The 27,458-nt window shown below is 45.4% G+C and overlaps 1 protein-coding gene across 2 annotated transcripts in view; it reads left to right on the top strand.

Moving 5' to 3' along the window:
* Positions 1–8,190: 8,190 nt before the first annotated feature.
* The window catches only part of SERPINF1 (serpin family F member 1), a 128,250-nt gene continuing 108,982 nt past the window's right edge, over positions 8,191–27,458 (top strand). Inside the window, exons 1-2 of one of the 2 annotated variants that reach the window (XM_073667691.1) lie at positions 8,205–8,344; positions 26,781–27,003. The gene's annotated coding sequence lies outside the window, so the exon portion shown is untranslated. Of the gene's footprint in view, positions 8,345–26,780; positions 27,004–27,458 lie in introns of both variants that reach the window. The other variant, XM_073667690.1, reaches the window with a different exon arrangement.

The following is a 27,458-nucleotide window of genomic DNA, read 5'->3' as shown; positions in this document are numbered from 1 at the left end:
CCAGTGGCAGCTACCCGCCATCGGTCCGGTCTCTTTGGCTGCAGCGGTGACATAAAGTTGACAGCTCACATCACCATTGTAGCCAATCACTGAGCTCAGCAGTTTATGAAGGCTACCTTTGTTATTTCTGATATTTTACAGCGTTTCCAGAAGATGGAAAAACTCTAAGGCTACGTCCCCACGATCAGGAACCAGCAGCGCTTTGGATGCAGAGTATTTTTGATGCGTTCAAAACGCTGCATTCTAATGCCGCACTTGTTTTGTCAGTACATTCTGATCCACTGCATGTAATAACATTTCAATCATTCAAATTCTGCAGCAGAAATTGACATGCTGCAGCTCGTAAACCCGCGCTGCGGGTGGTGAGTTTACGCAACGTCAAAAACAAGTCCAGTGGGCATGGGATCGCTATAAATCCCATCCACTGTGCTTGTACTGTAGAACGCAGTGTTTTGGACGCAGCGCAGGCAGCGCAGGTGAGTTACATCCAAAACACTGCTATTCCTGATCGTGGGCACGCAGCCTTAAGTTTTGCCTTATTTAATTGTTTATTGCCATCCACTGTTTGTGCCTTCTAGTGAAGAAAATAAACTTGATGATTGCCAAGGTCTGCTATTATGCTTAAAAAGAAACCCTTGTAAGCACCCCCTATAAGTAACTTTCAAAATATTTTCTTTTACCCTAGCGAATTTTGTACTATTGTAAATCTATACCATGGATTAAAGGGGATGTCCCATCAGAACATCGCTGTCCATATACTCTGTAAGGAAATATGATTCAGGGAGACCATGTCAGTTGCTCTATCTATGGTGACTAGCCCCATTTTACCATAGTTTGCACACATTATAGTAATGATGGCAGATACAGCTAATTTTGCGGGATCTACCAACCATTTTAATGTGTAGAAGGCAGCCTAATTTTCACTTGAAGACTGTCAATGGAGAAAAGAAGAATCAGACTTGTTGGACCTTAAGAAGCACAAGTGTCACGCAAGGTGTGTGAAAGACTAAGTGCAACACAAAGGGAAGGGGGAAAGGGAGCCCAGACTCTAGGGAAAGGGAGGAGTGGAGACCTCCTATGCTGATCTGATATCACCCTGTATCCAATAACATCCCTATATTGGTTCCTCACCAATCAACGCATGCGAACCTAAACCCTGTATTTCCCTAGTGCTTGGCCCTGTACAGGGAAGGGGGGATGAGCACTAGTCGATCCCCACTAATGACTAAAGACAACAAGGGAGACCAACACGGGGGAAAAGTAGCTTAGCTTTAGCCAACTTCAGAGAGATAACTCTAAGAGTCCTCCTAGCACCACAGAGGAAGATAGTCTGAGAGCTCCAAGCATTCACAAGGAAACATGTGAGTATCATCGGCACCTTCCTGCTGCAAAGTGAAACTATTTAAACACACAGGCCAGGGCGTCAATTAGCAGGTAAGAGGTAGGAGCTGGGTCCGAGAGTGAAACAGCTAAGAAGGTGTTTGTAATGCCAAATGAAGAGATCTTCTGCAACCAACTGAAGGGTGACTGTCGCATCTGACACACCCGTGACACCAAGTTGCTATATATAGACTGTGTCATTGCAAGAAATACACGTGATCTGCCGATCCCACATGCATGTTTATGGGTAAAGATTGAGTGAGACCACTAACTTAAATGTATGACCAGCCTGATGGGTTAGTAATGGTTAGTAATGATGCAGATTATTGAAACTACATGTAAATAAAATATATGTGGCACCCCAGGGGTCCGGTTGCCACAGTTGCATTGCCTCCCTCACAAGGGGCGATGCCATGCCTGGAAGCAAGGAGGGGTCCCCTAATCAGGTATGCCAGCATACAACACTTTCCTGGCTCCAGACCAGAAAGGGGAGCTCCTCCCCTTAGCAACTGGAATCTGGAGGCGGGGTTAGTTAGAGTTAGTGAGAGGACTTGAAGACAGGACAGCTACGAGGAAGGACCTGGGGAAGGGGGCTGTAAGTCAGCTTACCCCAGAGGGAAGCGCAGAAGAACTGGACACCGGAGTCCGAGGTTGTGGGGCACTGAAGGCCCAGCAGCAGAAACCAGAGGGCAGGAGACTGCAGGACTCCTGGCCCCATCAGATGCCCGGAGACTCAGCAGCACATAGGGCCCAGCACAGCCACGTGGGAGCAACACAGAAAGAAGGCCCGAGCTGCCTGCCATACGGGTGAGCACAAAGATGTTTTACTCAGGGACGAGGGACACAGTACAGCTATAAGCAGCAGGGCCAAAGAGATTAGCACAGAGGGAAGGCCTACAACTTCACCTCGCGAGGTGGATTCCCAACTTTCTTCTAGGCCGCCCGGACCTCTAATACCAGCTAGTACCCGTGCCCCGGTCTGCCTAATAACCGCAAGTAAAGATAAGAGGAAACCGCCATTAAGTTGTGGACTGGTCATTATCTGCGCCATCACCTGCACTACACCGCACCAACAACATCTACCCTATAGTATCACTATATCCTGCCCTGGAGCTAAGCTCTGCCTGTGGAGAGCTGAACCAACACTGCTGCGTCATCATCAGCTCCAGAGGATCTGCACCGCAGCGGCGGCACCATATAGCCGCATACCACAGGTAGCATCACGAACATTATAAATATAAAAACTTTATTCCCCTTTTATTGACCGCCCTGGGTCACGGACCGGGTCACTGCCACTGTGACATCCCCCAGCATCGACTGGCCCGGCACCGAGTACCCCACAGCCCAGGGGGCGCGTCATATACATGTAAATTCTGAATGTGGTATTTGCCTGGGGCAGCTTTTGCCCCACTATTACTGCTCTGTACCTAAATAGTGTACAGTCGCATTAATAAGAAAAGATAATCTTTACTCAAAAGCCAAGCCTAAAACCAGAGATTAAATAGGTACAGACATGTAGTGCAAGTGCTAGCATATCACAGCATAGCCAGCACCCACATTTCTTATATACTCAAGACACAAACACTCATTCTGCTATTGTTTCTTTGTACCGTAGTGAGTATGCTGTTTATTGATGGACATTTCTCTCAGACACTTCTCCTAGCCAGCACAGGTTTATTCTCTCATAAAGACCACCTATATGGATATACGAAATGTAAATAAACCCTTCCACCCTCTGCAGTGGAGGGTCAGCACATATGGACCAAATCTGTTCACAGAGTATAAGAATGTAAACATTTCTGTGTTATGTTCCTGTAATGAACACCAGAGAGGGAACTTAAAGGGAACCTTTCAGGTCCAAAAAAGAGTATTTACCTGCAGATATAGGGTTAAAATGCAGGTAAATAGCGTTAAAATGGTCTCCTTACTAGAAGAGCGGCTACAGGGAGAAAATGAACTTATATCCTCCCTGCAGTCATGAGATTACAGTCATAAGAGTGGAGCAGGGAGCGGTTACAATCACAGCTCAATAGACAGTGAGCGCTCTGTAATCTCTCCAAAGCACTTTGATTGATAGCTTGATCTGTACACATAAGCAGCACACACACATAATATAGAGCTGGCTGTCAACCAAAGCGCCGGTGGGTGATTACACTACACAGTGAGCCCCCTGCACTGCCCGATGACTTGAAGAAAGAGGCTACAGAGAGGTAAGTTTATTCACTTTTCCAGTAAGGCAGTCAGGCAGGATTTTAACATGATTTACCTGTAGAATAACCCCAATATCTGCAGATAAAAAGTGTTTTTTTAACATGACAGGGTCTCTTTAAGATATTAGGTGCAGTATATAACATAAAGTAAGTAGGATGAAACTGTAGGGTGAGCAGAGTTGTCACTTAGGCTCCAAAGCCGCAAAGAGTCCAATAGGTCCCTCTGTCCAATATGTACAGACCAGAACTACAGTACAGACCAAAAGTTTGGACACACCTTCTCATTTAAAGATTTTTCTGTATTTTCATAACTATGAAAATTGTACATTCACACTGAAGGCATCAAAACTATGAATTAACACATGTGGAATTATATACTTAACAAAAAAGTGTGAAACAACTGAAAATATGTCTTATATTCTAGGTTCTTCAAAGAAGCCACCTTTTGCTTTTATGACTGCTTTGCACACTCTTGGCATTCTCTTGATGTTGCTTCAAGTGGTAATCACAGGAAATGGTTTTCATTTCACAGGTGTGCCCTGTCAGGTTTAATAAGTGGGATTTCTTGCCTTATAAATGGGGTTGGGACCATCAGCTGTGTTGAGCAGAAGTCAGGTGGATACACAGCTGATAGTCCTACTGAATAGACTGTTAAAATTTGTATTATGGCATGAAAAAAGCAGCTAAGTAAAGAAAAGCGAGTGGCCATCATTACTTTAAGAAATGAAGGTCAGTCAGTCCCAAAAATGGGAAAACTTTGAAAGTGTCCCCAAGTGCAGTTGCAAAAACCATCAAGCGCTACAAAGAAACTGGCTCACATGAGGACCGCCCCAGGAAAGGAAGACCATGAGTCACCTCTGCTTCTGAGGATAAGTTTATCTGAGTCACCAGCCTCTGAAATCGCAGGTTAATAGCAACTCAGATTAGAGACCAGGTCAATGCCACACAGAGTTCTAGCAGCAGACACATCTCTTCAACAACTGTTAAGAGGAGACTTTGTGCAGCAGGCCTTCATGGTAAAATAGCGGCTAGGAAACCACTACTAAGGACAGGCAACAAGCAGAAGAGACTTGTTTGGGCTAAAGAACACAAGGAATGGACATTAGACCAGTGGAAATCTGTGCTTTGGTCTGATGAGTCCAAATTTGAGATCTTTAGTTCCAACCACCGTGTCTTTGTGCGATGCAGAAAAGGTGAAAGGATGAACTCTACATGCCTGATTCCCACCGTGAAGCATGGAGGAGGCATGATGGTGTGGGGGTGCTTTGCTGGTGACACTGTTGGGGATTTATTCAAAATTGAAGGCATACTGAACCAGCATGGCTACCATAGCATCTTGCAGCAGCATGCTATTCCATCCGATTTGCGTTTAGTCGACCATCATTTATTTTTCAAAAGGACAATGACCCCAAACACACCTCCAGGCTGTGTAAGGGCTATTTCAACAAGAAGGAGAGTGATGGGGTGCTACGCCAGAAGACCTTGCCTCCACAGTCACCAGACCTGAACCCAATTGAGATGGTTTGGGGTGAGCTGGACCGCAGAGTGAAGGCAAAAGGGCCAACAAGTGTTAAGCATCTCTGGGAAGTCCTTCAAGATTGTTGGAAGACCATTTCCGGTGACTACCACTTGAAGCTCATCAAGAGAATGCCAAGAGTGTGCAAAGCAGTCATCAAAGCAAAAGGTGGCTACTTTGAAGAACCTAGAATATAAGACATATTTTCAGTTGTTTCACACTTTTTTGTTAAGTATATAATTCCACATGTGTTAATTCATAGTTTTGATGCCTTCAGTGTGAATGTACAATTTTCATAGTCATGAAAATACGGAAAAATCTTTAAATGAGAAGGTGTGTCCAAACTTTTGGTCTGTACTGTATATAGAAAATAATAATGTGACAGTTGGATCATAAATAATACTCAATAATAAATGAAAAATCATATCCATATTCCAATAGCCCCTTCAGACAGGAAGAGGACTTGAACTTTAGCACCACCTATTGAGGGTAGCAATCCTAAAAGTCAATATCGACCCACTAATGAGCCTTGCCACATGACTGCAGTTAAAAAGCCAAACCAGACAATCCAGACACGTGTTTCGGGGTGTTTGCCCTTCATCAGTGCCAAGGTGGATGACTCATTTGGCTAAATGAGAAGCCTCTGGCAGGGGTCTAAGGGGAAAAGTTTCCCTTTCCCGAAAGTGCTAAGCTCGTAAAGGGAGACTTATAGGCCATAACTTAAAATAAAATGTCAAACCAGACACTCCATTTGAAGACACGTGATTCGGGGTGTTTTCCCTTAATCAGTGCAAAGCAGGATGACTTATTTGGCTAAGTGAGAGGCCTCTAGCATGGGTGTAAGGGGAAATGTTTCCCCATGCAGAGAGTGCCAAGCTGGTGCAGGGAGACTTATAGGCCATTACTAGACCAAAAAAGTAGACAAAGTCCTCTGATCTAAAGCATACAGTCAATTCTATAAGACCCCAGAAAGACAGTATTCTGGAATTTATCTAGAGGTTCTAATTATTTCAAAATTAAATATAGAAGACTAGAGGGCTCTTGTCAGAAAAACCGCGGGATCGGTTTAGCATATAGTAAGCTTTATTTAAAGATATACATTCATATAAATAGAAAATCCATATAAAGTGAGACAGAACAAGTTGTTAAAATTTGTTTAAGGCAATAGTATGCAATATGCTCCCATGGGAACACAATGGGTTCCCAGCCCTCAGCACTCAGGGTTATCAAAAAAACCACCCCCCGCAGCAGAGCATATTGACTTCCGAAATAGCAAAGATGTAAAGTGTTAAACAAATATATGTGCTAGTCCACATAAACACTTAATGAGTTAACAAAACATTGCAGAACATTAGATATGGGATGTTATACCTGAGGACATACTAGCGTTTTATGGAGCAGGCTGGGAGTCCAAAGATTCGCCTCGACACGCGTTTCTCCTTCCGGCTTCGTCAGACTTATAGGCCATGACTGTGACGCTGAATCACTACTCACGGGCAAGTCGTGAGGCAGGGTAGTCAGGAGGTCAAAGGTCAGATACCAGGAGGGCTCGTAGTACAGACGGGAGAGGCAAAGGCGTGGTCAGGAAACAATCCGGGGTCAAATGCCAGGAGGGTACGTCAAAACCAGGGAATACAACAAACGGGTAGTCAGGGGACAAAGCCGGGGTCAGATGCCAGGAGGGTACGTCAAAAGCAGAAGGGGAAATCTACAAGAGTAGTCATGACAAATCCTAGGTTCAACAACAGGATCAGAGGACAGAGACACAGAGACACAGAGCCAAGCAACCACATCCAGCTAAGCAGAGTTACAACTGACACATCCTAGAAGCTAGCTTGTTAAATACCTTCCAAATGATTGAAGGATGGGAGACATCTGGGGGAAACACCCACAGTCTAAACCAAGTAGGACAGCAGGGCTGTCAATCAAAATGCTGACAGCCCAGCACTTTCCAGATTCCATAGGGCGGTTGAGCTGTCACTCACAGCGTCCCAAGGCCACAGTCAGTTATGAAATCGTGACAATGACAAGTTAAAATGTCAAACCAGACATTCCATTTGAAGACACGTGATTTGTAGTGTTTGCCCTTCATCAGTGAAAAGCAGGATGACTTATTTGGCTAAGTGAGGTGCCTCTGGCACGTGCCAAGCTGTTGCAGGGAGACTTATAGGCAATGTTGCTCTGGGAATTTAAATAATATACAATAACAGATTGTGATAACACCATAATTAAGGAATATATTTACAGGAAAAAATATATCTCTGTAACGTGTTAGCCAGTAGATAGAAAGATATTTAGATTTGAGAGTCCTCAGTGGTTGATACCTTTTAATGGCTAACTGAAAAGATGGTAACAAATTGCAAGCTTTCCAGACTACTCAGGTCTCTTCATCGTACTATGCCTGATGAAGAGACCTGAGTAGTCTGGAAAGCTTGCAATTTGTGACCATCTTTTCAGTTAGCCATTAAAAGGTATCAACCACTGAGGACTCTCAAATCTAAATATTTTTTAATATATTTAGTAATAAAACAGATTTATTACCATTATTCCCACAAACAAAAACAAAGTCAGATGGAAATCATCATCAGTGGAGATAAGCGATTCCACAGTGTCAGTGGCTTTATTGATTAGAATTGTCTGTAGTAAGCCAAACATTCTAATGAATGCATCAATCATTCAGCCAGTCATTGGTGTTAATAGCCGGATGCTGCACTGGATAGTGATATTGTATATAGTCTATATGCGAGGTTGTATTTCTGCTGGGTACATGTGGTGGAGCTGTGCTACCACTGATTGACTCTCATCCTATTAATCCATGCCTCATATAGGTTTTGTATGGCAATATGTCTAGAGCTGATGGGTATACTTGCAGGTGATGAGATGCACACACCTCCCTGCTGTCATACAGCTGCTTTCAGTGTTTCGGTGCCTATCCTTTTATCTGTCTGTAGATGATAGCACAGTATAGACCCAGCAGATTTCACATCTGTGCATTGGCTTTGTGCTACCCTACAGGAATGCCACATAAAATGAATCCCCCCTCCCATCCCAGGAGGCTGCAGTCCAGCTGTGCTGTCTTTTAGAGCCGCCCTTAACTCCACCTCATGTACCCAGTGATCTAAAGCCTAGATAAAGAGGCGGCTAAGGGTCTTCCCTAGTTCCAGATCCACAGAGAAGCCACCTGGGGGTGGGAGGAAGCCCTAGGCAGCCTGTCCCAAGAGGCAGCATCCTTACTAAGGTATGAGTGGCATTCTCCTACAGGCCTGCGGATAGGATGGTTATAGGCAGCGTAATGGCAAAAGTTTTATTATTATCACCTACTTGAGCCAAAGTATATAGGGTGGTCATCGGTGGTGACAGTGCCCCTCTAATTGGATAAAGGAGCTCAGGATGTAATTGATTACTGTAGTTTTTTTTTATCATAAAATGTAACTTTTTAACAATTTTTTAAAAAAATAGCTTCTTGTACAGCTTTTATTGAGTCATTATGGTATTAACCCTTTAACAATACACAGTAACATTGCCCTCACTTCTAGGATTGTGCTTTAGATTTATGTATTACATTTCTATGATTATTTGTCTACAGTTTTAGTATTTTACAATATCACCAAAACGCCTTCAAATATTGCAAAGATATGATTCTCTGCTTATGGGAACATAGATAATAGCATGTCCTGCAGGTCACGTTTCAAGGCAGAGCACAATATCTCCTAGCTCCGCTTTATCCATTGTGCAGATGTGACAGCTGAGATTCACATTATTTCACACCCATCAGTGGATTTACACAGAGCTGCAAGGCAACCCGCCACATAATCCGATTCTAAAAATGCTGAAAACCATCAAAGAGTTAAATATAACTCAGTTTTGCCACATCTTGACATATTGGTTTTATCATCCTTTGTTTGCCACGTACCTTTTACATTCTCCCGCCTCCTTTTAAAAGGGAGGTATTTGGCACACTGGGATCTGAGCGGTGTGTATTATGGGATGTGCTGTGAAAAATACTCAAAAATAAAAAGCTACATATAGACGTAGTGAATTGTTATATTATGCACTAGAATGGGCAAATACAATGGAGTCCATTTATTAGAGAAACTTATTACACATTTTGTAAACTTTTGATTGGTCATTGCGATTACCATCATATTGGCCCCTCTTATCACTTTTAGGGCGTAGATTCTGTCATCCGAGAGAATTGGACCGATTATACACATGACAGTCTGATCATAGTGTGATCACTTCTCTCGGATGAGGAGAAGAAAGAAGATGGAGAAAAAAATTACTCCATCTTCTCCATTGTGTCAGTGCGTGGAAATCAGACTGGACTCAGATGTCATCCGAGTGCAGTGCGATGTTTCCCATGCACTCATTGACTTGAATGGCTGAGTGCAATTCGAATATTGGATCAATTAGAACCAGATGAAACTCAAATGGACCCCTGATCTACAAAGTCTGTCTTCCTAGTCATCCATGTCTCATGCATCCTCATAGACTTTAATGACCGAGTCTGATCTACAAAAACTTGTGAGAATAGGACCTGCTCTGAGCTTCATGATGTGTGTATGGCTCAATGATGCTCTATGGATGAGTGTGCTGTCTGATGGACAGCACTAGGACGGGTCACAGAGATGTGTAAATGTAGCCTAAGCAAAATTTGTTGCATCTCTAGACGGGATAAAACCTACTACCTACCTACTTACTACTATAGGTGTCAATCAAATCTACTTGACTTTATCTAGAAACTTGACATGTGCTCCACATGGCTCATGTATCATTCTCTTCATCTTACAAAAGCTGGAGTTACAAATCGAAGTCTTCTGCATCTCAAAGTAAAACATCACATTGGCGGTCGCCATATGAAAACCTTTCCACATGCTGGTTTTGCAAAATATAAAAAAAATTTAGATTATTTTTCATCCAGAAGCTGCTTGTCAGGCTTCAGCAGGAACACTGTCAGAAAGTGCTCGAGAATTCTCTGCAGTGCTGGACTTTTGAAAATGGTCCCTCTAGATTTGCAGCTGTCATGAATGGTCAGGTCTTGCCTTTGGTACAGGAAACTATAAAGGATTTTGCATGAAAACGCTGCATATTCTTCTGTGTGCTTTACAGGCATAAGGGATATTGCCCACAGCTCAACTCAGTACTACAGAGCCAGAGGCAGTCTGCGTGCCACTGTATGGGGCCTCCATATGGCACCGTCCTAAGCTTTGATCACATCGCGTCAGAAACTTCTATTGGAAGTATTTGAGTATTTCATGAAAAATATCTCCAACCTATACAACTGTATTGACATTGCATTTTAAAAAGCGTTAACTGGAGAAAAATCTCTGGAGACTCTGAAGACCCCTCACCTTTTTGTATTGATCATTTGGCCAACAGCTACCTTTCCCTTACCCAGGAATGCTTGGTTCTGCGAGTGCTCGTGTTCTCAATGAGCTAATCTACTAGAGAACAAAAGGTTCGGCTGTTGGAAATCCACTATGCCAGATCTTCTCCAATATTATCACTCGGGAGAAAGTCAGGAGGTCCCAAGCACATTAGACTTTCAGCAGATCCCACTGGAATAGACAGGTTCAGTCGACATTACTCTAATGTGTATGGGACCTTTAGTCTTGTGACTAAGTCACTGGCAAAATACTGGAGGGAAGATATGTAGCACTGAGGTTGTTAGCTTCAGTAATATAAACCTAGGAAAATGATCTGGCACACTAAGTGCTGAGAAGGGTTAATCAGTCATGTTTAGTGCTAGGTTGATTAAATAGCTGGAGTGCTAGGAGTCCAGTGGATAAATACCAAGCCTAATATACAGTACAGACCAAAAGTTTGGACACACCTTCTCATTTAAAGATTTTTCTGTATTTTCATGACTATGAAAATTGTACACTCACACTGAAGGCATCAAAACTATGAATTAACACATGTGGAATTATATACTTAACAAAAAAGTGTGAAACAACTGAAAATATGTCTTATATTCTAGGTTCTTCAAAGTAGCCACCTTTTGCTTTGATGACTGCTTTGCCCACTCTTGGCATTCTCTTGATGAGCTTCAAGAGGTAGTCACCGGAAATGGTCTTCCAACAATCTTGAAGGAGTTCCCAGAGATGCTTAGCACTTGTTGGCCCTTTTGCCTTCACTCTGCGGTCCAGCTCACCCCAAACCATCTCGATTGGGTTCAGGTTTGGTGACTGTGGAGGCCAGGTCATCTGGCGTAGCACCCCATCACTCTCCTCCTTGGTCAAATAGCCCTTACACAGCCTGGAGGTGTGTTTGGGGTCATTGTCCTGTTGAAAAATAAATGATGGTCCAACTAAACGCAAACCGGTTGGAATAGCATGCCGCTGCAAGATGCCGTGGTAGCAATGCTGGTTCAGTATGCCTTCAATTTTGAATAAATCCCCAACAGTGTCACCAGCAAAGCACCCCCACACCATCACACCTCCTCCTCCATGCTTCACGGTGGGAACCAGGCATGTAGAGTCCATCCGTTCACCTTTTCTGCGTCGCACAAAGACATGGTGGTTGGAACCAAAGATCTCAAATTTGGACTCATCAGACCAAAGCACAGATTTCCACTGGTCTAATGTCCATTCCTTGTGTTCTTTAGCCCAAACTTGACTCTTCTGCTTGTTGCCTGTCCTTAGCAGTGGTTTCCTAGCAGATATTTTACCATGAAGGCCTGCTGCACAAAGTCTCCTCTTAACAGTTGTTGTAGAGATGTGTCTGCTGCTAGAATTCTGTTTGGCATTGACCTGGTCTCTAATCTGAGCTGCTGTTAACCTTTGATTTCTGAGGCTGGTGACTCGGATTAACTTATCCTCAGAAGCAGAGGTGACTCTTGGTTTTCCTTTCCTGGGGCGGTCCTCATGTGAGCCAGTTTCTTTGTAGCACTTGATGGTTTTTGCAACTGCACTTGGGGACACTTTCAAAGTTTGCCCAATTTTTCGCACTGTCTAACCTTCATTTCTTAAAGTAATGATGACCACTCGTTTTTCTTTACTTAGCTTAGCTGCTTTTTTCTTGCCATAATACAAATTCTAACAGTCTATTCAGTAGGACTATCAGCTGTGTATCCACCAGACTTCTGCACAACACAACTGATGGTCCCAACCCCATTTATAAGGCAAGAAATCCCACTTATTAAACCTGACAGTGCACACCTGTGAAGTGAAAACCATTTCCGGTGATTACCTCTTGAAGCTCATCAAGAGAATGCCAAGAGTGTGAAAAGCAGTCATCAAAGGAAAAGGTGGCTACTTTGAAGAACCTAGAATATAAGACATATTTTCAGTTGTTTCACACTTTTTTGTTAAGTATATCATTCCACATGTGTTAATCCATAGTTTTGATGCCTTCAGTGTGAATATACAAATTTCATAGTTATGAAAATACAGAACAATCTTTAAATGAGAAGGTGTGTCCAAACTTTTTCGTCTGTACTGTATGTTATGTTTTGTTTTTCTGTTAGGCCGGAAAGGGCGTGTTTGTTTTGCTAACGTTGCACTGGTTTATGCAGTATTTTTAATAAACTAGTGGAAGATTTAAAGAGACAGTGTTCCTGTGTCTACCTCTGTGTGCAGCCGAGTGAGCCGATCTACCACAGTCTATTTTGTGTTTTCCCTTTTCCTATCCATTTAGCAACCTTGCAAATTTTTCTTTGTTAGGGATTTTGAAATTAACACCCCGATTCATCATCTGTGTTTTTTAAGTAACATTTCTTTTTTTGTCCTGTGGTATTCGCTGACATTTATTGTATCAAATTAATCAAAGTGGCGCATGTGGTTCATGAATTTAGCACAAAGTAAAATTAAATTTCCTGTCAATAATATTTTGCAACTTTTGAGCAAAAAAGTTGCATCTTTTCAAAATGTCGTAAAACGTGAATGTTGAAGAGATGCACATAAATCCACACCAGGAGAAACTCGAGTAGAGTTGCGGCAAATTTAGCAACTTTTTAAAAAGTCACAATTGAATTAAATTTTAGTTGAAAACATATTGAATCAATAAACTCCACCCACAAAGCGAAAAATAAAATAAAACAGGCGAGGACATATAAAATAGACTTCAAAAAAACCCAAATAGAATAATGAATTGGGTGCAAAGAAAAATATTTGCAAAACTCTCAAAACTAGGCAAAAAAACAGGCACTCGGGCAAAATGTATTCGTTTTTGGACAAGTGCCCCATAAAATGAACAAAGCACAGTAATGTCAAAATAACATTGCTGTGCACAATGTCAATATTATGTCACGTCTTTTAACTGCTTCAGGGTTTGGAAACCCTGAAGTGGTTAAAAGAAGTAACCTGCTCATTTATCAGGCGATTTCCACTAGGAATTTGCCCGCTCTCACTACATTACAGAATACAGTGAAATCCGCCAGTGAAGCCACCTCAAGAAATCAACATCAAGTGTTTTCCTAAAGCAGCTTTGCCTGGGAAAAGTCGCTGGAGTCTACATGACACCGTGTGCACATACCCATCAGGAGGATTTGGAGAGTTTCTGCTCAGTTTCTATTCAGTGGTTACGTGCACACTGAGTTTTTGGGGGAGTTTTTGAGCGGAAACTGAGCAGAAACTCTCCAAATCCTACTCTAGAACTCAAAATTCATCAAAAACTTCTTGGAGTTTCTGCTCTAAAAACTCAGCAAAAAAAGACTCTACATACACATACCCAATTTCTGCTCCAAAAACTGCTCGAACAACTCTGTGTGCATGTAGCCTGAATGTATGAGCACACAGCGTTATCTAGACGCTAGGGCAGTTGCTGAGTTTTTCCAGGTGAAGCCGCTTTTGGAAAACGGTCAAGTGAGCCGTGGAACAGCCGCTAAAGTATGAGCATGTCACTTTTTTTAACCTTTTCAGGGTTTCCAAACTCTGAAGCAGTTAAAAGAAGTTACACATGATGGAACATGTACACAGCAGTGTCGTAGTGACATTGCTGTGCAACATGTTCACTATACGAAGGCGCTTTTGCAGCGTTTTTTCAGGTGGATTCTGGGTGGAATCCAAAGACTCTGTGTGCATATACCCTTAAAGTTATTTTCTTTCTGTTTTTTTGGGGGGGGTTCAACAATATGGATATTTGCTTATCCATCTGTTTTAGCCAAATTCATCATTTGCCCCTTTTCGAAATGTAGCTACATGTTTGCCCAGTTATACTCCAGTACCCTACGAGAGTACAACATCTGTCTATTATTATTTTTTCGCACTTGAAGACTAACTGGATCATGTGACTTTTTGCTCTTAAAAGGCGCAAAAAAGCTAAAAGACAAAAAGACCATCTTAGATTTTATGCAAAATTAACTAGGGTGCAACATTTTGAAGAATTTGGTGCAAAAAACAGCAATGACAAAAGACAAGACAAAAAAGAAAAGTTATTTTAAAAATCGCAAATGTTGAATCAAGGCCTTAGGCTCTGTTCACATCTGCATTGTTATTTTTATATTTTGAATTATAGGAAAAGGAATATGAAAATAATGGAAGTGCAGGACCAGACTGCAGTGGTGTCAGACAGCCCATTGACTATAATAGGGTCTGTCATGGTATAAATGCGGTGTGCTGTGCTATTTTGTTCAGTATTTTTGGCTGGATCAGTGGCAGAGGCTCAGACGCAGTTGTGAACAAAGCCTTAGAAAGTGGGGGTTACAGAAATGTTTTAGGTGGCTGGAACACAGATGTAACTGGTATGTACTGGAACAAAATATCCTTTGTATTAAATTCTTACCGTCTTCCAAAGCCACAGCTGGAGATCCTGTTTTCTTTTTCTCCATTTTCATGCAGAACATATTACTGGTTTCTAATATTGAGGCCCCGTTTCTGCTTCTCGAAGAGAAAAATTTTAGCTATTCGACAGAAATATTGTATATTCCAGAAAGGTACTAGTGACAGTAATTAAATACTTAGGGAAGGTATAGATGACGTTTGCTTATGCATTGAAGAATTTCATTTAAAGCAATTACCTAATACCGTAATTTTAATAATGAAAAAATACCCCTTCTATGTATGGAGAAGGGCACAAGAAGTTGAGCCAGGACTGGAAGTGCAGTGGTAGGGAATCAGGACCAGAGGAGCATTGGAGCCAATAGTAGTATATTAGTATGTTACCTAACTTACTACAACAGTTACAATACTGTATTGTAACTGTTGTAGTAAGTTAGGTGACATAATTATATATTATTAGCTCCAATGCTCCTCTGGTCCTGATTCCCTACCACTGCACTTCCAGTCCTGGCTCAACTTCTTGTGCCCTTCTCCATACATAGAAGGGGTATTTTTACCATTATTAAAATTACGGTATTAGGTAAGGTAGGTATCCCCAACTATTCCCATTTAATTTAGGTGTATCCATATAAATGGCCCACCCTATAGATAAATAATGAGGATCACTGGAGGCCAGAATACAGAGATCAGTGGCAATCAAGCAAACGTCTCAGCTAAGTATACTGCAAGTTTACAGCTATTTTTTACATTTTAAAATATTATCCGCGCCTGAAAATCAGCATGTAATTTTGTAGCAAAATACACAACATTAGGATTAAATTGCAGATTTCTTCTACCCTAATAAATTCAGTGTGACAAAATCTACAAGAAATTCTCATTCACTTGCCTTTTAATATATTCTGCATCAGATTTTTTTAGGCGCAAATGTTCCAGAAAAATCTGCAGCATTTTCATCCCATGGGAATTCACTCTAAGGGCTCGCTCCCCTTTGCGATGAAATCGGACAAATGCAATCCAATAAAAAAATCGGATTGCTTTCGGTCCAATGCTATTCTATGATGGCGTGCTCAAGATCGGACTGAAAAAGAAAAACGCAGCATTGCATGCAAAATTCGAATCGCACAGACCCATATAAGTCTATGGGTGCGTGTGAAACATCGGACTGCACTCGGATATCACTGTGCTGTGATTCTCTCGTGAGTGGATCGGAGCACAGAGCACTTACACTCGGCTCACGCTCGCAGCAGAGCTGGAGCCAAATGTCATTAGCATCTCACATCCGATGTCATACGCTAATGTGACTCCAACCTAATGGTATGCTCCTGCGGCTTGTTTCTCAGGCGGATTCTGCCCTGAATCGCCCTAAAAAGGCTGCAAACGCCACATAAAATGAGCATAGTGCACAGCAATGTCAAAACGACACTGCTATTTGCATGTTAAGTCTTATATCACTTATTTTAACCGCTTAAAGGTCAGTTTCTGCTCTGTTTCTGATCAAAAATATTATCGAAAAACTCTGTATACACATAACCCAAATCCTCCTCAACCAAAAAAAAACTAAAAAAAATTGGAGGTCATGCTTAGTTTCAGCTCTGAAAATTCTGCAAAAAGACTACATATGCACCTACTTCAAGGCTATTTGCACACTGAGTTTTTCTAGGTGTTTTTTTGAGAATAAATTGATTGAAAACTCTAAATCCTCCTCTAAATCTCAAAACTCAAGAAACAGTTTGCACATATCCTAAGGCCACATGCACACATTGAGTGTTTGGTGAGTTTTTTATTTGTCAGCCAAAACCAGTAGAACAGCAGGAGATAATCACTACAGGACAACTGACCTCCTGCCTCCTAGTCCAACCAGACCCCCAGCACTGATTAGCCGCTTTCTATCAGTATACATTGTACACAGAAAGCTGCCAATCAGTGGTGTGGGCGTGGTTATACACAGCTCAGCATTCCGAGCTCTGCTAGATCTGCAGCAGAGAAAACTGTGATTCTATCATAATTGCTGCACCCAGTAAACTAAGTGATACATCACTGGAATCAGGGTCTCTGTCCCTAACTCATGCTGAGAGAAGAGGGGAGAATGGGGACTGGAGTACATTTTCACCAAATCTTGCAACTTTTTAAAAAGTTGTTGCAATTATGATTCGAGCCCATGCTCTTTCATTTGTTTTTAACCTGTTCTGTGACTTTTAGTGCAAACAGTTGCATATTTTGCTAAAATGATGCAAAAACTATTAATGTACATAAAATCACTCCAGTGGGGCATTGGAGTACATTTGCGCCAACTCCTTTTTTGTGTCGTTTTTACATGTGTTATTTCTGTCATTTTTCAATGGAATCTTTAGAAAAAATACCAGAAAAAAAGCGCTATACCCTGCGCATGTTGCATTTTATAAATCATACCACTCATCCAAAAAACATCACAGAAACACTACAAATCATAATACATTGTATGTTTTGTATGAACGTGGCCGCTGGAGCTGGAGTAAGATGGACCTAATTCTTTAAGAGGTGCATCTTATCAGTGGCGTGCGCCTCCGTGCGCCTCCACCAGAAATGTTACTCCAGTCAGGAACTAGAGTAAATTTCTGGCTAAATTCATGCCACTAAAATGGTGTTTAACTACATACAACATGCCTAATACTTTTTTTCCAATGATATATGCAATGGAGACACAGATGTATGACCACCATATAGCTTAGACCAGGGTTCCCCAACTCCAGTCCTCAAGGCCCACCAACAGGTCATGTTTTCAGGATTTCCTTAGTATTGCACAGGTGATGCAATTATCACCTGTGTAATACTAAGGAAATCCTGAAAACATGACCTGTTGGTGGGCCTTGAGGACTGGAGTTGGGGAACCCTGGCTTAGACCACCTAACCTCAACTTAACCCCCCCCCCCGCCCCCACTTCCTAAACATTGTAGCCTTGGCCAAGTTTTGTGAGAATGGAAACTTTAAAGAGATACAGAACAAACAATAGTGCATATTATGAAGTAAATAGGCCAGAATCATTTCCATCTATGTAGGACCCAAAGTAATTATCAGGAGCAAATATTTTGGCTTCTGTATATGCAGCTATTGTTTGGCATTATTTTCCTGTCATGAAGAACCCTACTTAGTTTATGTACAGCCAAATAAGATTAATTATTTGTAGCAGTGTGATCTCATTATGGGCTTTGGGGTATACTGCAGGTGATTTTTCATTGTAATTAGGAAACAGGCTTTGATCTTATTATAGCTGGTGTAAGATGACAAAGGTGACACTTGCCATGAAGGTGTGATGAATGCAAATGTACTATCTATCTATCTATCTATCTATCTATCTATCTATCTATCTATCTATCTATCTACTTTTGGGGAAATAAGTATTTGGTACACTGTCGATTTTGCAAGTTTTCCCACCTACAAAGAATGGAGAGGTCTGTAATTGTTATTGTAGGTACACTGCAACTGTGAGAGACAGAATCTAAAAATAAAAACCAGAGAAAAAAAATCACATTGTATGATTTTTACATAATTAATGTGCATTTTATTGCATGTAATAAGTATTTGATACAATAGAAAAACAGAACTTTATAATTTGTACAGAAAACTTTGTTTGCAATTACAGAGGTCAGACGTTTCCTGTAGTTCTTGACCAAGTTTGCACACACTGCAGCAGGGATTTTGGCCCACTCCTCCATAGAGATCTTCTCCAGATCTTTCAGGTATCGGGGCTGTCGCTGGGCAACATTGAGTTTCAGCTCCCTTCAAAGATGTTCTATTGGGTTCAGGTCTGGAGACTGGCTAGTCCACTACAGGACCTTGAAATGCTTCTTACAGAGCCACTCCTTAGTTGCTCTGGCTGTTTGTTTTGGGTCATTGTCATACTGAAAGACCCAGGTTCAATACTCTTACAGAGGGAAGGAGATCATTGGCCAAAACTTCTCAATACATGACCCCCATCCACTATCCCTTCAATACGGTGCAGTCATCCTATCCCCTTTGCAGAAAAGCACTCCCAAAGTATGATGTTTCCCCCACCATGCTTCACGGTTTGGATGGTGTTCTTGGAGTTGCACTCATCCTTCTTCTTCCTCCAAATATGGCGAGTGAAGTTGATACCAAAAAGTTCTATTTTGGTTTCATCTGACCACATAACCTTCTACCATGACCCCTCTGGATCATCCAGATGGTCATCAGTGAACTTCAAACTGGCCTGGATATGTGCTGGCGTGAGCATGGGGACCTTGCGTTCCCTGCAGGATCTTTATCCATGAGGGCGTAGTGTGTTACTAATGGTAATGTTTGAGACTGTGGTCCCAGCTCTCTTCCAGTCATTGACCATGTACTCCCATGTAGTTCTGGGCTGATTCCTGACCTTTCTCAGAATCATCATTGCCCCACGAGGCGAGATTTTGCAAGGAGTCACAGTCTAAGGAAGATTGACATTCATCTTGTGTTTCTTCCATTTTCTAATAATTGCGCCAACAGTTGTTGCCTTCCCAACAAGCTGCTTGCCTATTGTCCTGTAGCCCCTCCCAGCCTTGTGCAGATCGTATTTTGTCACTGGTGTCCTTAGACAGCTTTTTGTCTTGGCCATGGTGGAGAGGTTGGAGTGTGATTGATTGAGTGTGTGGACAGGTGTCTTTTATACAGGTTGTGATGAACCCGTAGCCGCCATCTTGGTAAAGATAAATCATATCCAGGGATGGCCACACTTCAGCAGCCCCCACCCTTGGGACCTTCTGTTAAAAAGTCAACTAGATAGTTTCCCCCATCCAGGCTCCTGTGAGATAAGAAGAGCCAGGGCCTACTTAACACTTGAATGCTAGGAGCTTCAAAGGCTTCGAGAGGAAACACAGCCAGCAGGGGGGGGGTGCTTCGTCCATCTGTAACTGACCATTTGTCCCATAGGACTAGTTTCTTTGTCTGTCACAAGCATGGAGGCATAAGATATAGAAACATGAATAGTACACGCATGTTGCGTGGGATGGGCCAATAAAAAAAGATCACGGCGTCCCGGAGCCATTGCGCACACAAGCCTCCGCGGTAGACATTTGTACGTGCTCTGGAAGCCAAGATATAGCGCGGAGCCATTCCTGAGGACCGTATGGTATCATAATTGATATCAAAAGGTCGGTTACGGCGGCCCGAATCCATGGGAACCCCTGGGGGTATCATGAGACCATCCCAGAAGAAGTTATTGGGTTCCATAGAATTTGGGCTTCTGATCGAAGTTAGACCTGAGGGTGGAGACTGAGCCAGCTGACCTCACCAGCAGTGGGCGGGACGGGGCAGGTAAGATAGCAGGACAGACAAGAGATAAGTCAGTCTTGACCCAAGAGTGGTGTGCTGAACATCTGAGCACCAGCTGAGGCCACCAAGGGGAGGAGCAGTTTGACCATGCGGTGGTAGGCCTCAGCCTGTAACAAAGAACCGTGCCTGCGACCGCAGAATCCTCTCCCTGCGTCACAAGAAAATCAAGAAACCGGTAACTGATATGCTGTGGTGATTCTGTGTGTTGTATTCCATTGTTGTATAGTTTAGCCTGACCTTATACCTGTGTATATTTAGTTGTATATCGTGTATCTAGTGTATTATTGTAATCAATTACCTCAAGTAATTGTGGGCCTGCCTTTTATTCTGCATAACGAACGCACGTCCGTGTGAGCTCGGCTCAAGCCAAAAACGCTACCCAGGGTTGGTTCCTGACTCGATATAGGCCCATTCACGGACTGGGCGTATATCTAAAATAGGGACTGGTGGCAGCATACCAACTGGGGATTGGGGAAGGCTGGTAGTGACGGTCGGAGGTTCAGATATATATATTCCTGGCGCGGCCAAGGAAGATATATATACCACCCTCACTACAGAGGGCCCCGATACCCAGTAGGTTACAGGACAGTCTCTCTGGCGACCGCTTATCCTAGGTGCAGTTCCTTGACTGACCTGAGGCTAAGAGGGCGCTAGCGAGTTGTGCTGTGTAGTGACGTTACGGTTTAGTGACGTTGAAGGGGAACACTCTACCGTGTTCCCTGTGCTGGTTGCAGCTTCCTGGCACTACTTTCTCTAGGTGCAGTACCTTGACTGACCTGAGAGGTAAGGGGGCGCCAGAGAGCTGCACCCACCGGCTGGCTTTCATCACATTGGTGGCAGAGCGGTGGGATTGCAGAATAATAGTGTTGTGGGACCCCTGCTCCCAGGCACTAAAGACTGCCAGTGGTAACTTCCACTGCTGGAGTCTTAAGGTCAGCCCAACGTTAGACGGTCAGGCTAAAAGTATAACAAGGTGTGTGCAAACTCAGGGTTGCAGCGGTGTCAGTTACCAAGATGGCAGACGGCACCAGGAGCAAGACCCTGCAGGAGGCTAATGCTACGGTCCGTGTGGCAGGAGGGGAGGACATTGTTACTCATGGCGAGGAGGAGTCCAGCCCGGGCACCTCAGGGAGCCAGTCCCCAGTATACAGTCCCGCAGTGGGCTGCCCACCACCTACCCAGCCCAGCCTGTCCAGATCACAAGCCCTTTTACAAGCGGCTATGGCAAGTCTCCAGTCTCATGGCGATGCCGTCTACAAAACCCTCCTGGCAGCATCAGAGAAGGCAGCGGAGGAGGAGCGTGCAGAGCGGGCTGCGGAGCGTGCAGAGCGAGCTGCGGAGAGCCAGCACCAACTGGACCTGGCCCAGCGGGGGCTTCCGCTAGAGCAACCAACCCATCAGGAGACCAAGTCGTCCAAAGTCCGAGCTGAGGACTTCCCTCTACTGGAGGATGGGGACCTGGACTCCTTTCTGGTGGCATTTGAACGGACCTGTCTTCAGCACCATCTGGCCCGGGATCAGTGGGCCAGATACCTGACCCCCCGTTTGAGGGGTAAGTCCCTGGATGCCTTGGGGGACTTACCTGCCGGGGAGGTACAGAACTACGACTGCATCAAGCGGGCCCTGATCCGGCAGTACAACCTCATTCCCGAGTCGTACCGCCAGAAGTTCCGGAGCCTGCTGCGTGGCCCCAAGGACACCTGGACCGATCATATGCGGGCGCTGTTGAGAGCCGCAAAGCACTGGACCTCGGGTCTAGCGCTTACTACCCGCCAGGAGGTCCAGGAACTGTTCGTCACGGAGCAGTTCTTGTGGAACTGCCCAGAGGACCTCCGACAGTTCCTCCGTGACCGAAAACCAACAGGGGCTTCTGCTACAGCCGCCCTGGCAGACGAGTATACCAATAACAGGGCGCCTGAGCTGAAGAAGTCTGCCAGCAGCACCTGGAGAGGGGGTAAGCCCAGTCATGCCCCTGTTTCCCCGGCCCCTAGAACACAAGGGGTGTATCCCCCTGTTGCCCTCTCCAGGCAAGGACCAGACGTAAGACGTTGTCATCTATGCAACAAACCAGGACACTTTAGGGCTGAGTGTCCCCAGCGCCAAAAGACCCCATCCCAGTCCCAGAGAGCGCCCAATGTTTTGTGTGTGGGAGGGGGTGGTGGTAGGTCCCTGGACAACATCCAACCCGTCACCATAGGCCGTTCTGCGGTCATGGGACTGCGGGACACTGGCGCTGAACGAACACTGGTACGGCCTGAGGTGGTGTCCCCCCAGGACTTGGTACCAGGAAAGACTCTTTCCGTCTCCGGGGTTGGAGGCGTGGAGCCGGCCCTTCCCGTTGCCATGGTGTATTTGGACTGGGGTGCCGGGAGGGGGATGCGGGAGGTGGGAGTAATGCCAAATATTCCCGCAAATGTTTTATTAGGGACCGACTTGGGGCGTCTAGTATCGCAGTATGTACCCTCTGAACCCCCAAGTTTGGCCCCCCAAGAGTGTATTGATTTGTCTGCTGCTAATGCCAACCATGTTGTATGTAGTGTGCGTCCTGCTGAGGAGGAGGGAGTGAAACCTGAGGGTAACACCTGCACAGACACAACACAAACAGGGTTAGTGAAAGCAGGTGGGGAGTGTGGGGATGCCCGCAGAGGTGCTCAGCCGGCGTGCCGTGACCTCTTGTCCTCCGGTGAGGGAGGGGGCGGGCAGGATTCTGTAGAGGGAAGCTCAGGGATGGAGAGGGGGGCAGCTACCGGCAGTGTAGGGCTCCCAGGGGTATCCAGGCTGCTGAGTATAGGCCCACTGCAGGGGGAGGAACAGGCCATGGGGGGTGGGGGTGTCCCAAGAGAGGGGCCGCCAGGTAAGACCCCAGGGCAGGAGTTCCCCACATCCGAGATGTCCAAAGGCCTAGGAAGCCTGCCTGATCGGGCGGCTTGGTCAGAAACAGAGGGGAAGCGGGCACTACCTACGGTCACAGCGGTCATAGCCGCTGTCACCAGGAGTGGGAGCGCCGGAGCCCAAGGAGCCTTGCAGAGGTCCGACGGCTTCCCCACTTCTGACCAAGTGTCTGCCGGGTCAGACAGCGGCCAGGTGACATGCCCGGAGGGGCTGACGGAGGATGTGGCAGTTTCGTCGATTCTGGCCACATCAAGTCAGGAATTTCAGGCTGCGTTGGAAGCAGACGACAGCCTGAAAGCTCTCAAGGAACAGGCGGCACAGCCTCCCATGGAGTCAGACTGCGAGCGTGTGGTCTGGGACCAGGGACGGCTGTACCGGGTAACGGTACAGCAGGGATCACGCCCGTGGAAGGAGGAAGGCCTTCCACGTGAACATGATGAAGGCTCATCATGAGCGGGAAGCGACTGCCCACCCAGTGTGCAACCTTCCCGAGGAAGGAGAGGTAGAAACCCTCCTGGATCTGCTCACCCAGGCCAAGGCGGGTGGGTCCATCGAGGATGTGGGGGTTGGCCACCAGCTCACGGAGGACCAACGGTCCCAGCTGGGGACCACCCTGCACCCCTTCCGGGGGCTGTTCAGCAGCCTGCCCGGAAGGACTGAGATGGCTGTCCACGACGTGGACACTGGCGATCACCCGCCGATCCGGCGTTCAGCATATCGGGTCTCTTTCGAGGTGCAGGGAAACATGCGCCAAGAGATAGACGAGATGCTGAAGCTGGGGGTGATCCAGGCATCCAGCAGCGCGTGGGCCTCGCCTGTAGTCCTCGTACCAAAGAAGGACCGAACTACACGGTTCTGCGTGGACTACCGGGGGCTCAACGCTGTAACGGCCACCGATGCGTTCCCCATACCACGCATCGATGACCTGCTCGATCGGATGGCCGGGGCTAAGTACCTGACCATCATGGATCTGAGCCGGGGGTACTGGCAGATTCCTCTGACCCCCGCGGCAAGGGAACGCTCTGCCTTTATCACCCCTTTTGGACTGTACGAGTCCACAGTGATGCCATTCGGCATGAAGAATGCCCCTGCCACTTTTCAACGGATGGTCAATACGCTGCTTGAGGGACTTGAAGGGTACGCGGCTGCGTACTTGGACGATATTGCAGTCTTCAGTCCCACTTGGGAGGATCACCTAGAGCACTTGCGGCAGGTGCTCGGTCGGATCCACCGGGCAGGCTTGACCATCAAGCCGGAAAAGTGCCAGCTGGGCATGAGTGAGGTCCTCTACCTGGGTCACCGGGTAGGCGGGGGGGTTCTGAAGCCAGAACCTGGGAAAGTGGATGTCATCGCATCCTGGCCCACTCCTAGGACCAAAAAGCAGGTGATGTCCTTCTTGGGGACCGCTGGGTACTATAGGAGGTTCGTCCCACACTATAGCACCCTGGCCAAGCCCCTGACGGACCTCACCAAGAAGAAGCTGCCCGTCGCAGTCGACTGGACAGTCGCCTGCGAGACAGCTTTCGGGGCACTCAAAGCCGCCCTAAGTAGCTCCCCTGTACTGCAAGCTGCCCCGGGAGGTGGCTTACTCCACGGTGGAAAAAGAATGCCTGGCAATTGTATGGGCCCTGCAGCGTCTGCAGCCCTACTTGTACGGGAGCCATTTCACCGTGGAGACGGACCACAACCCCCTCAGCTGGTTACACACGGTCTCTGGGTCGAATGGCAGGTTGCTACGCTGGAGCCTCGCTCTCCAGCAGTACCACTTCTCCATTCGCCACAGAAAAGGCCGTGACCACGGTAACGCTGACGGGTTATCCCGGCAAGGGGAGGGTGCAGAAGGACGCACGGGGGAACACAGGAATGTGCTACCCCCTCGCGCCCTCGTATAGGGGGAGGTGTGATGAACCCGTAGCCGCCATCTTGGTAAAGATAAATCATATCCAGGGATGGCCACACTTCAGCAGCCCCCACCCTTGGGACCTTCTGTTAAAAAGTCAACTAGATAGTTTCCCCCATCCAGGCTCCTGTGAGATAAGAAGAGCCAGGGCCTACTTAACACTTGAATGCTAGGAGCTTCAAAGGCTTCGAGAGGAAACACAGCCAGCAGGGGGGGGGTGCTTCGTCCATCTGTAACTGACCATTTGTCCCATAGGACTAGTTTCTTTGTCTGTCACAAGCATGGAGGCATAAGATATAGAAACATGAATAGTACACGCATGTTGCGTGGGATGGGCCAATAAAAAAAGATCACGGCGTCCCGGAGCCATTGCGCACACAAGCCTGCGCGGTAGACGTTTGTACGTGCTCTGGAAGCCAAGATATAGCGCGGAGCCATTCCTGAGGACCGTATGGTATCATAATTGATATCAAAAGGTCGGTTACGGCGGCCCGAATCCATGGGAACCCCTGGGGGTATCATGAGACCATCCCAGAAGAAGTTATTGGGTTCCATAGAATTTGGGCTTCTGATCGACGTTAGACCTGAGGGTGGAGACTGAGCCAGCTGACCTCACCAGCAGTGGGCGGGACGGGGCAGGTAAGATAGCAGGACAGACAAGAGATAAGTCAGTCTTGACCCAAGAGTGGTGTGCTGAACATCTGAGCACCAGCTGAGGCCACCAAGGGGAGGAGCAGTTTGACCATGCGGTGGTAGGCCTCAGCCTGTAACAAAGAACCGTGCCTGCGACCGCAGAATCCTCTCCCTGCGTCACAAGAAAATCAAGAAACCGGTAACTGATATGCTGTGGTGATTCTGTGTGTTGTATTCCATTGTTGTATAGTTTAGCCTGACCTTATACCTGTGTATATTTAGTTGTATATCGTGTATCTAGTGTATTATTATAATCAATTACCTCAAGCAATTGTGGGCCTGCCTTTTATTCTGCATAACGAACGCACGTCCGTGTGAGCTCGGCTCAAGCCAAAAACGCTACCCAGGGTTGGTTCCTGACTCGATATAGGCCCATTCACGGACTGGGCGTATATCTAAAATAGGGACTGGTGGCAGCATACCAACTGGGGATTGGGGAAGGCTGGTAGTGACGGTCGGAGGTTCAGATATATATATTCCTGGCGCGGCCAAGGAAGATATATATACCACCCTCACTACAGAGGGCCCCGATACCCAGTAGGTTACAGGACAGTCTCTCTGGCGACCGCTTATCCTAGGTGCAGTTCCTTGACTGACCTGAGGCTAAGAGGGCGCTAGCGAGTTGTGCTGTGTAGTGACGTTACGGTTTAGTGACGTTGAAGGGGAACACTCTACCGTGTTCCCTGCGCTGGTTGCAGCTTCCTGGCACTACTTTCTCTAGGTGCAGTACCTTGACTGACCTGAGAGGTAAGGGGGCGCCAGAGAGCTGCACCCACCGGCCGGCTTTCATCACACAGGTAATGAGTTCAAAGATGTGCAATTAATACAGGTAATGAGTGTAGAGTAGGAGGGCTTCTTAAAGAAAAACTAATAGGTCTGTGAGAGCCAGAATTCTTGCTGGTTGGTAGGTGATCAAACACTTATTTAATGCAATAAAAGGCAATTTAATTATTAAAAAATCATACAATGTGATTTTCTGTTTTTTATTTTTGGATTCTATCTAATCTATCTATCTATCTATCTATCTATCTATCTATCTATCTATCTATCTATCTATCTATCTATCTATCTATCTATCTATCTCTGCCTGTCTATGAATATAATATTTTATTTACAACATTAAAGATGTTGAAGTTGTCCACCTCCTTCTTTATCTTATACAGGGCTTACAAAAAAAAAAAGTATTCTCGCCTAATACTCCTCCATAGTGCTGCCGACATCCCTCACCAGTCCCTGAAATATCTCTGTCAGCAGAAACAAGCATAGGAGAGCTGCAGATAATTATTGCGGTGATCACTGATCAGATGTTCGTATAACTGGAGTTGGATGTACAGAGTTGGTTTCTACATACCGAGCCAATCACAAAAATATCACATTGGTCTACAGGTAAAGTAGTCTGAGACACTCCTCCTCATCATCATTGGTCCACACTGCTGCTAACACCCTTCCCCTGCACAGCAGATCTGTCACAGGCTCACCAGGAAGTCAGTGCATAGACAGATGCTCTCCCATACAGCAAGGGTAGAATGATAATAATAAATGATAAATTATAGATTACTAAAAAGCAAATAAGGAAAGGATAATTATCAGGTAACTGAGTCAGACGACTGTGTAGTGGCTGTACTATTGTACTCTACCAAAATCTGCAATATTAGCAAATGTGGCACCTTGGGTTTTAGCTTATCGGTAGGTCCGGGCTGTCCATGTATCATGTGGACTGGTAGCATTGGAATGGCTGCCATTTAAAACCACATTTCCTCTGCAGCAGCCGTATAACGTACAGCAAGATGAATTTTCTCCAAGCAAAATCAATTCTTATAGTCAGTCAGATAAAATAGGCA

The sequence above is a fragment of the Phyllobates terribilis genome, unplaced genomic scaffold, assembly GCF_046119375.1.
Source record: "Phyllobates terribilis strain yellow unplaced genomic scaffold, ASM4611937v1 Scaffold_2__4_contigs__length_985480577, whole genome shotgun sequence".
In the NCBI taxonomy this organism is placed as follows: Eukaryota; Metazoa; Chordata; class Amphibia; order Anura; family Dendrobatidae; genus Phyllobates; species Phyllobates terribilis.
This window is presented reverse-complemented; position numbering and strand designations above follow the sequence as displayed.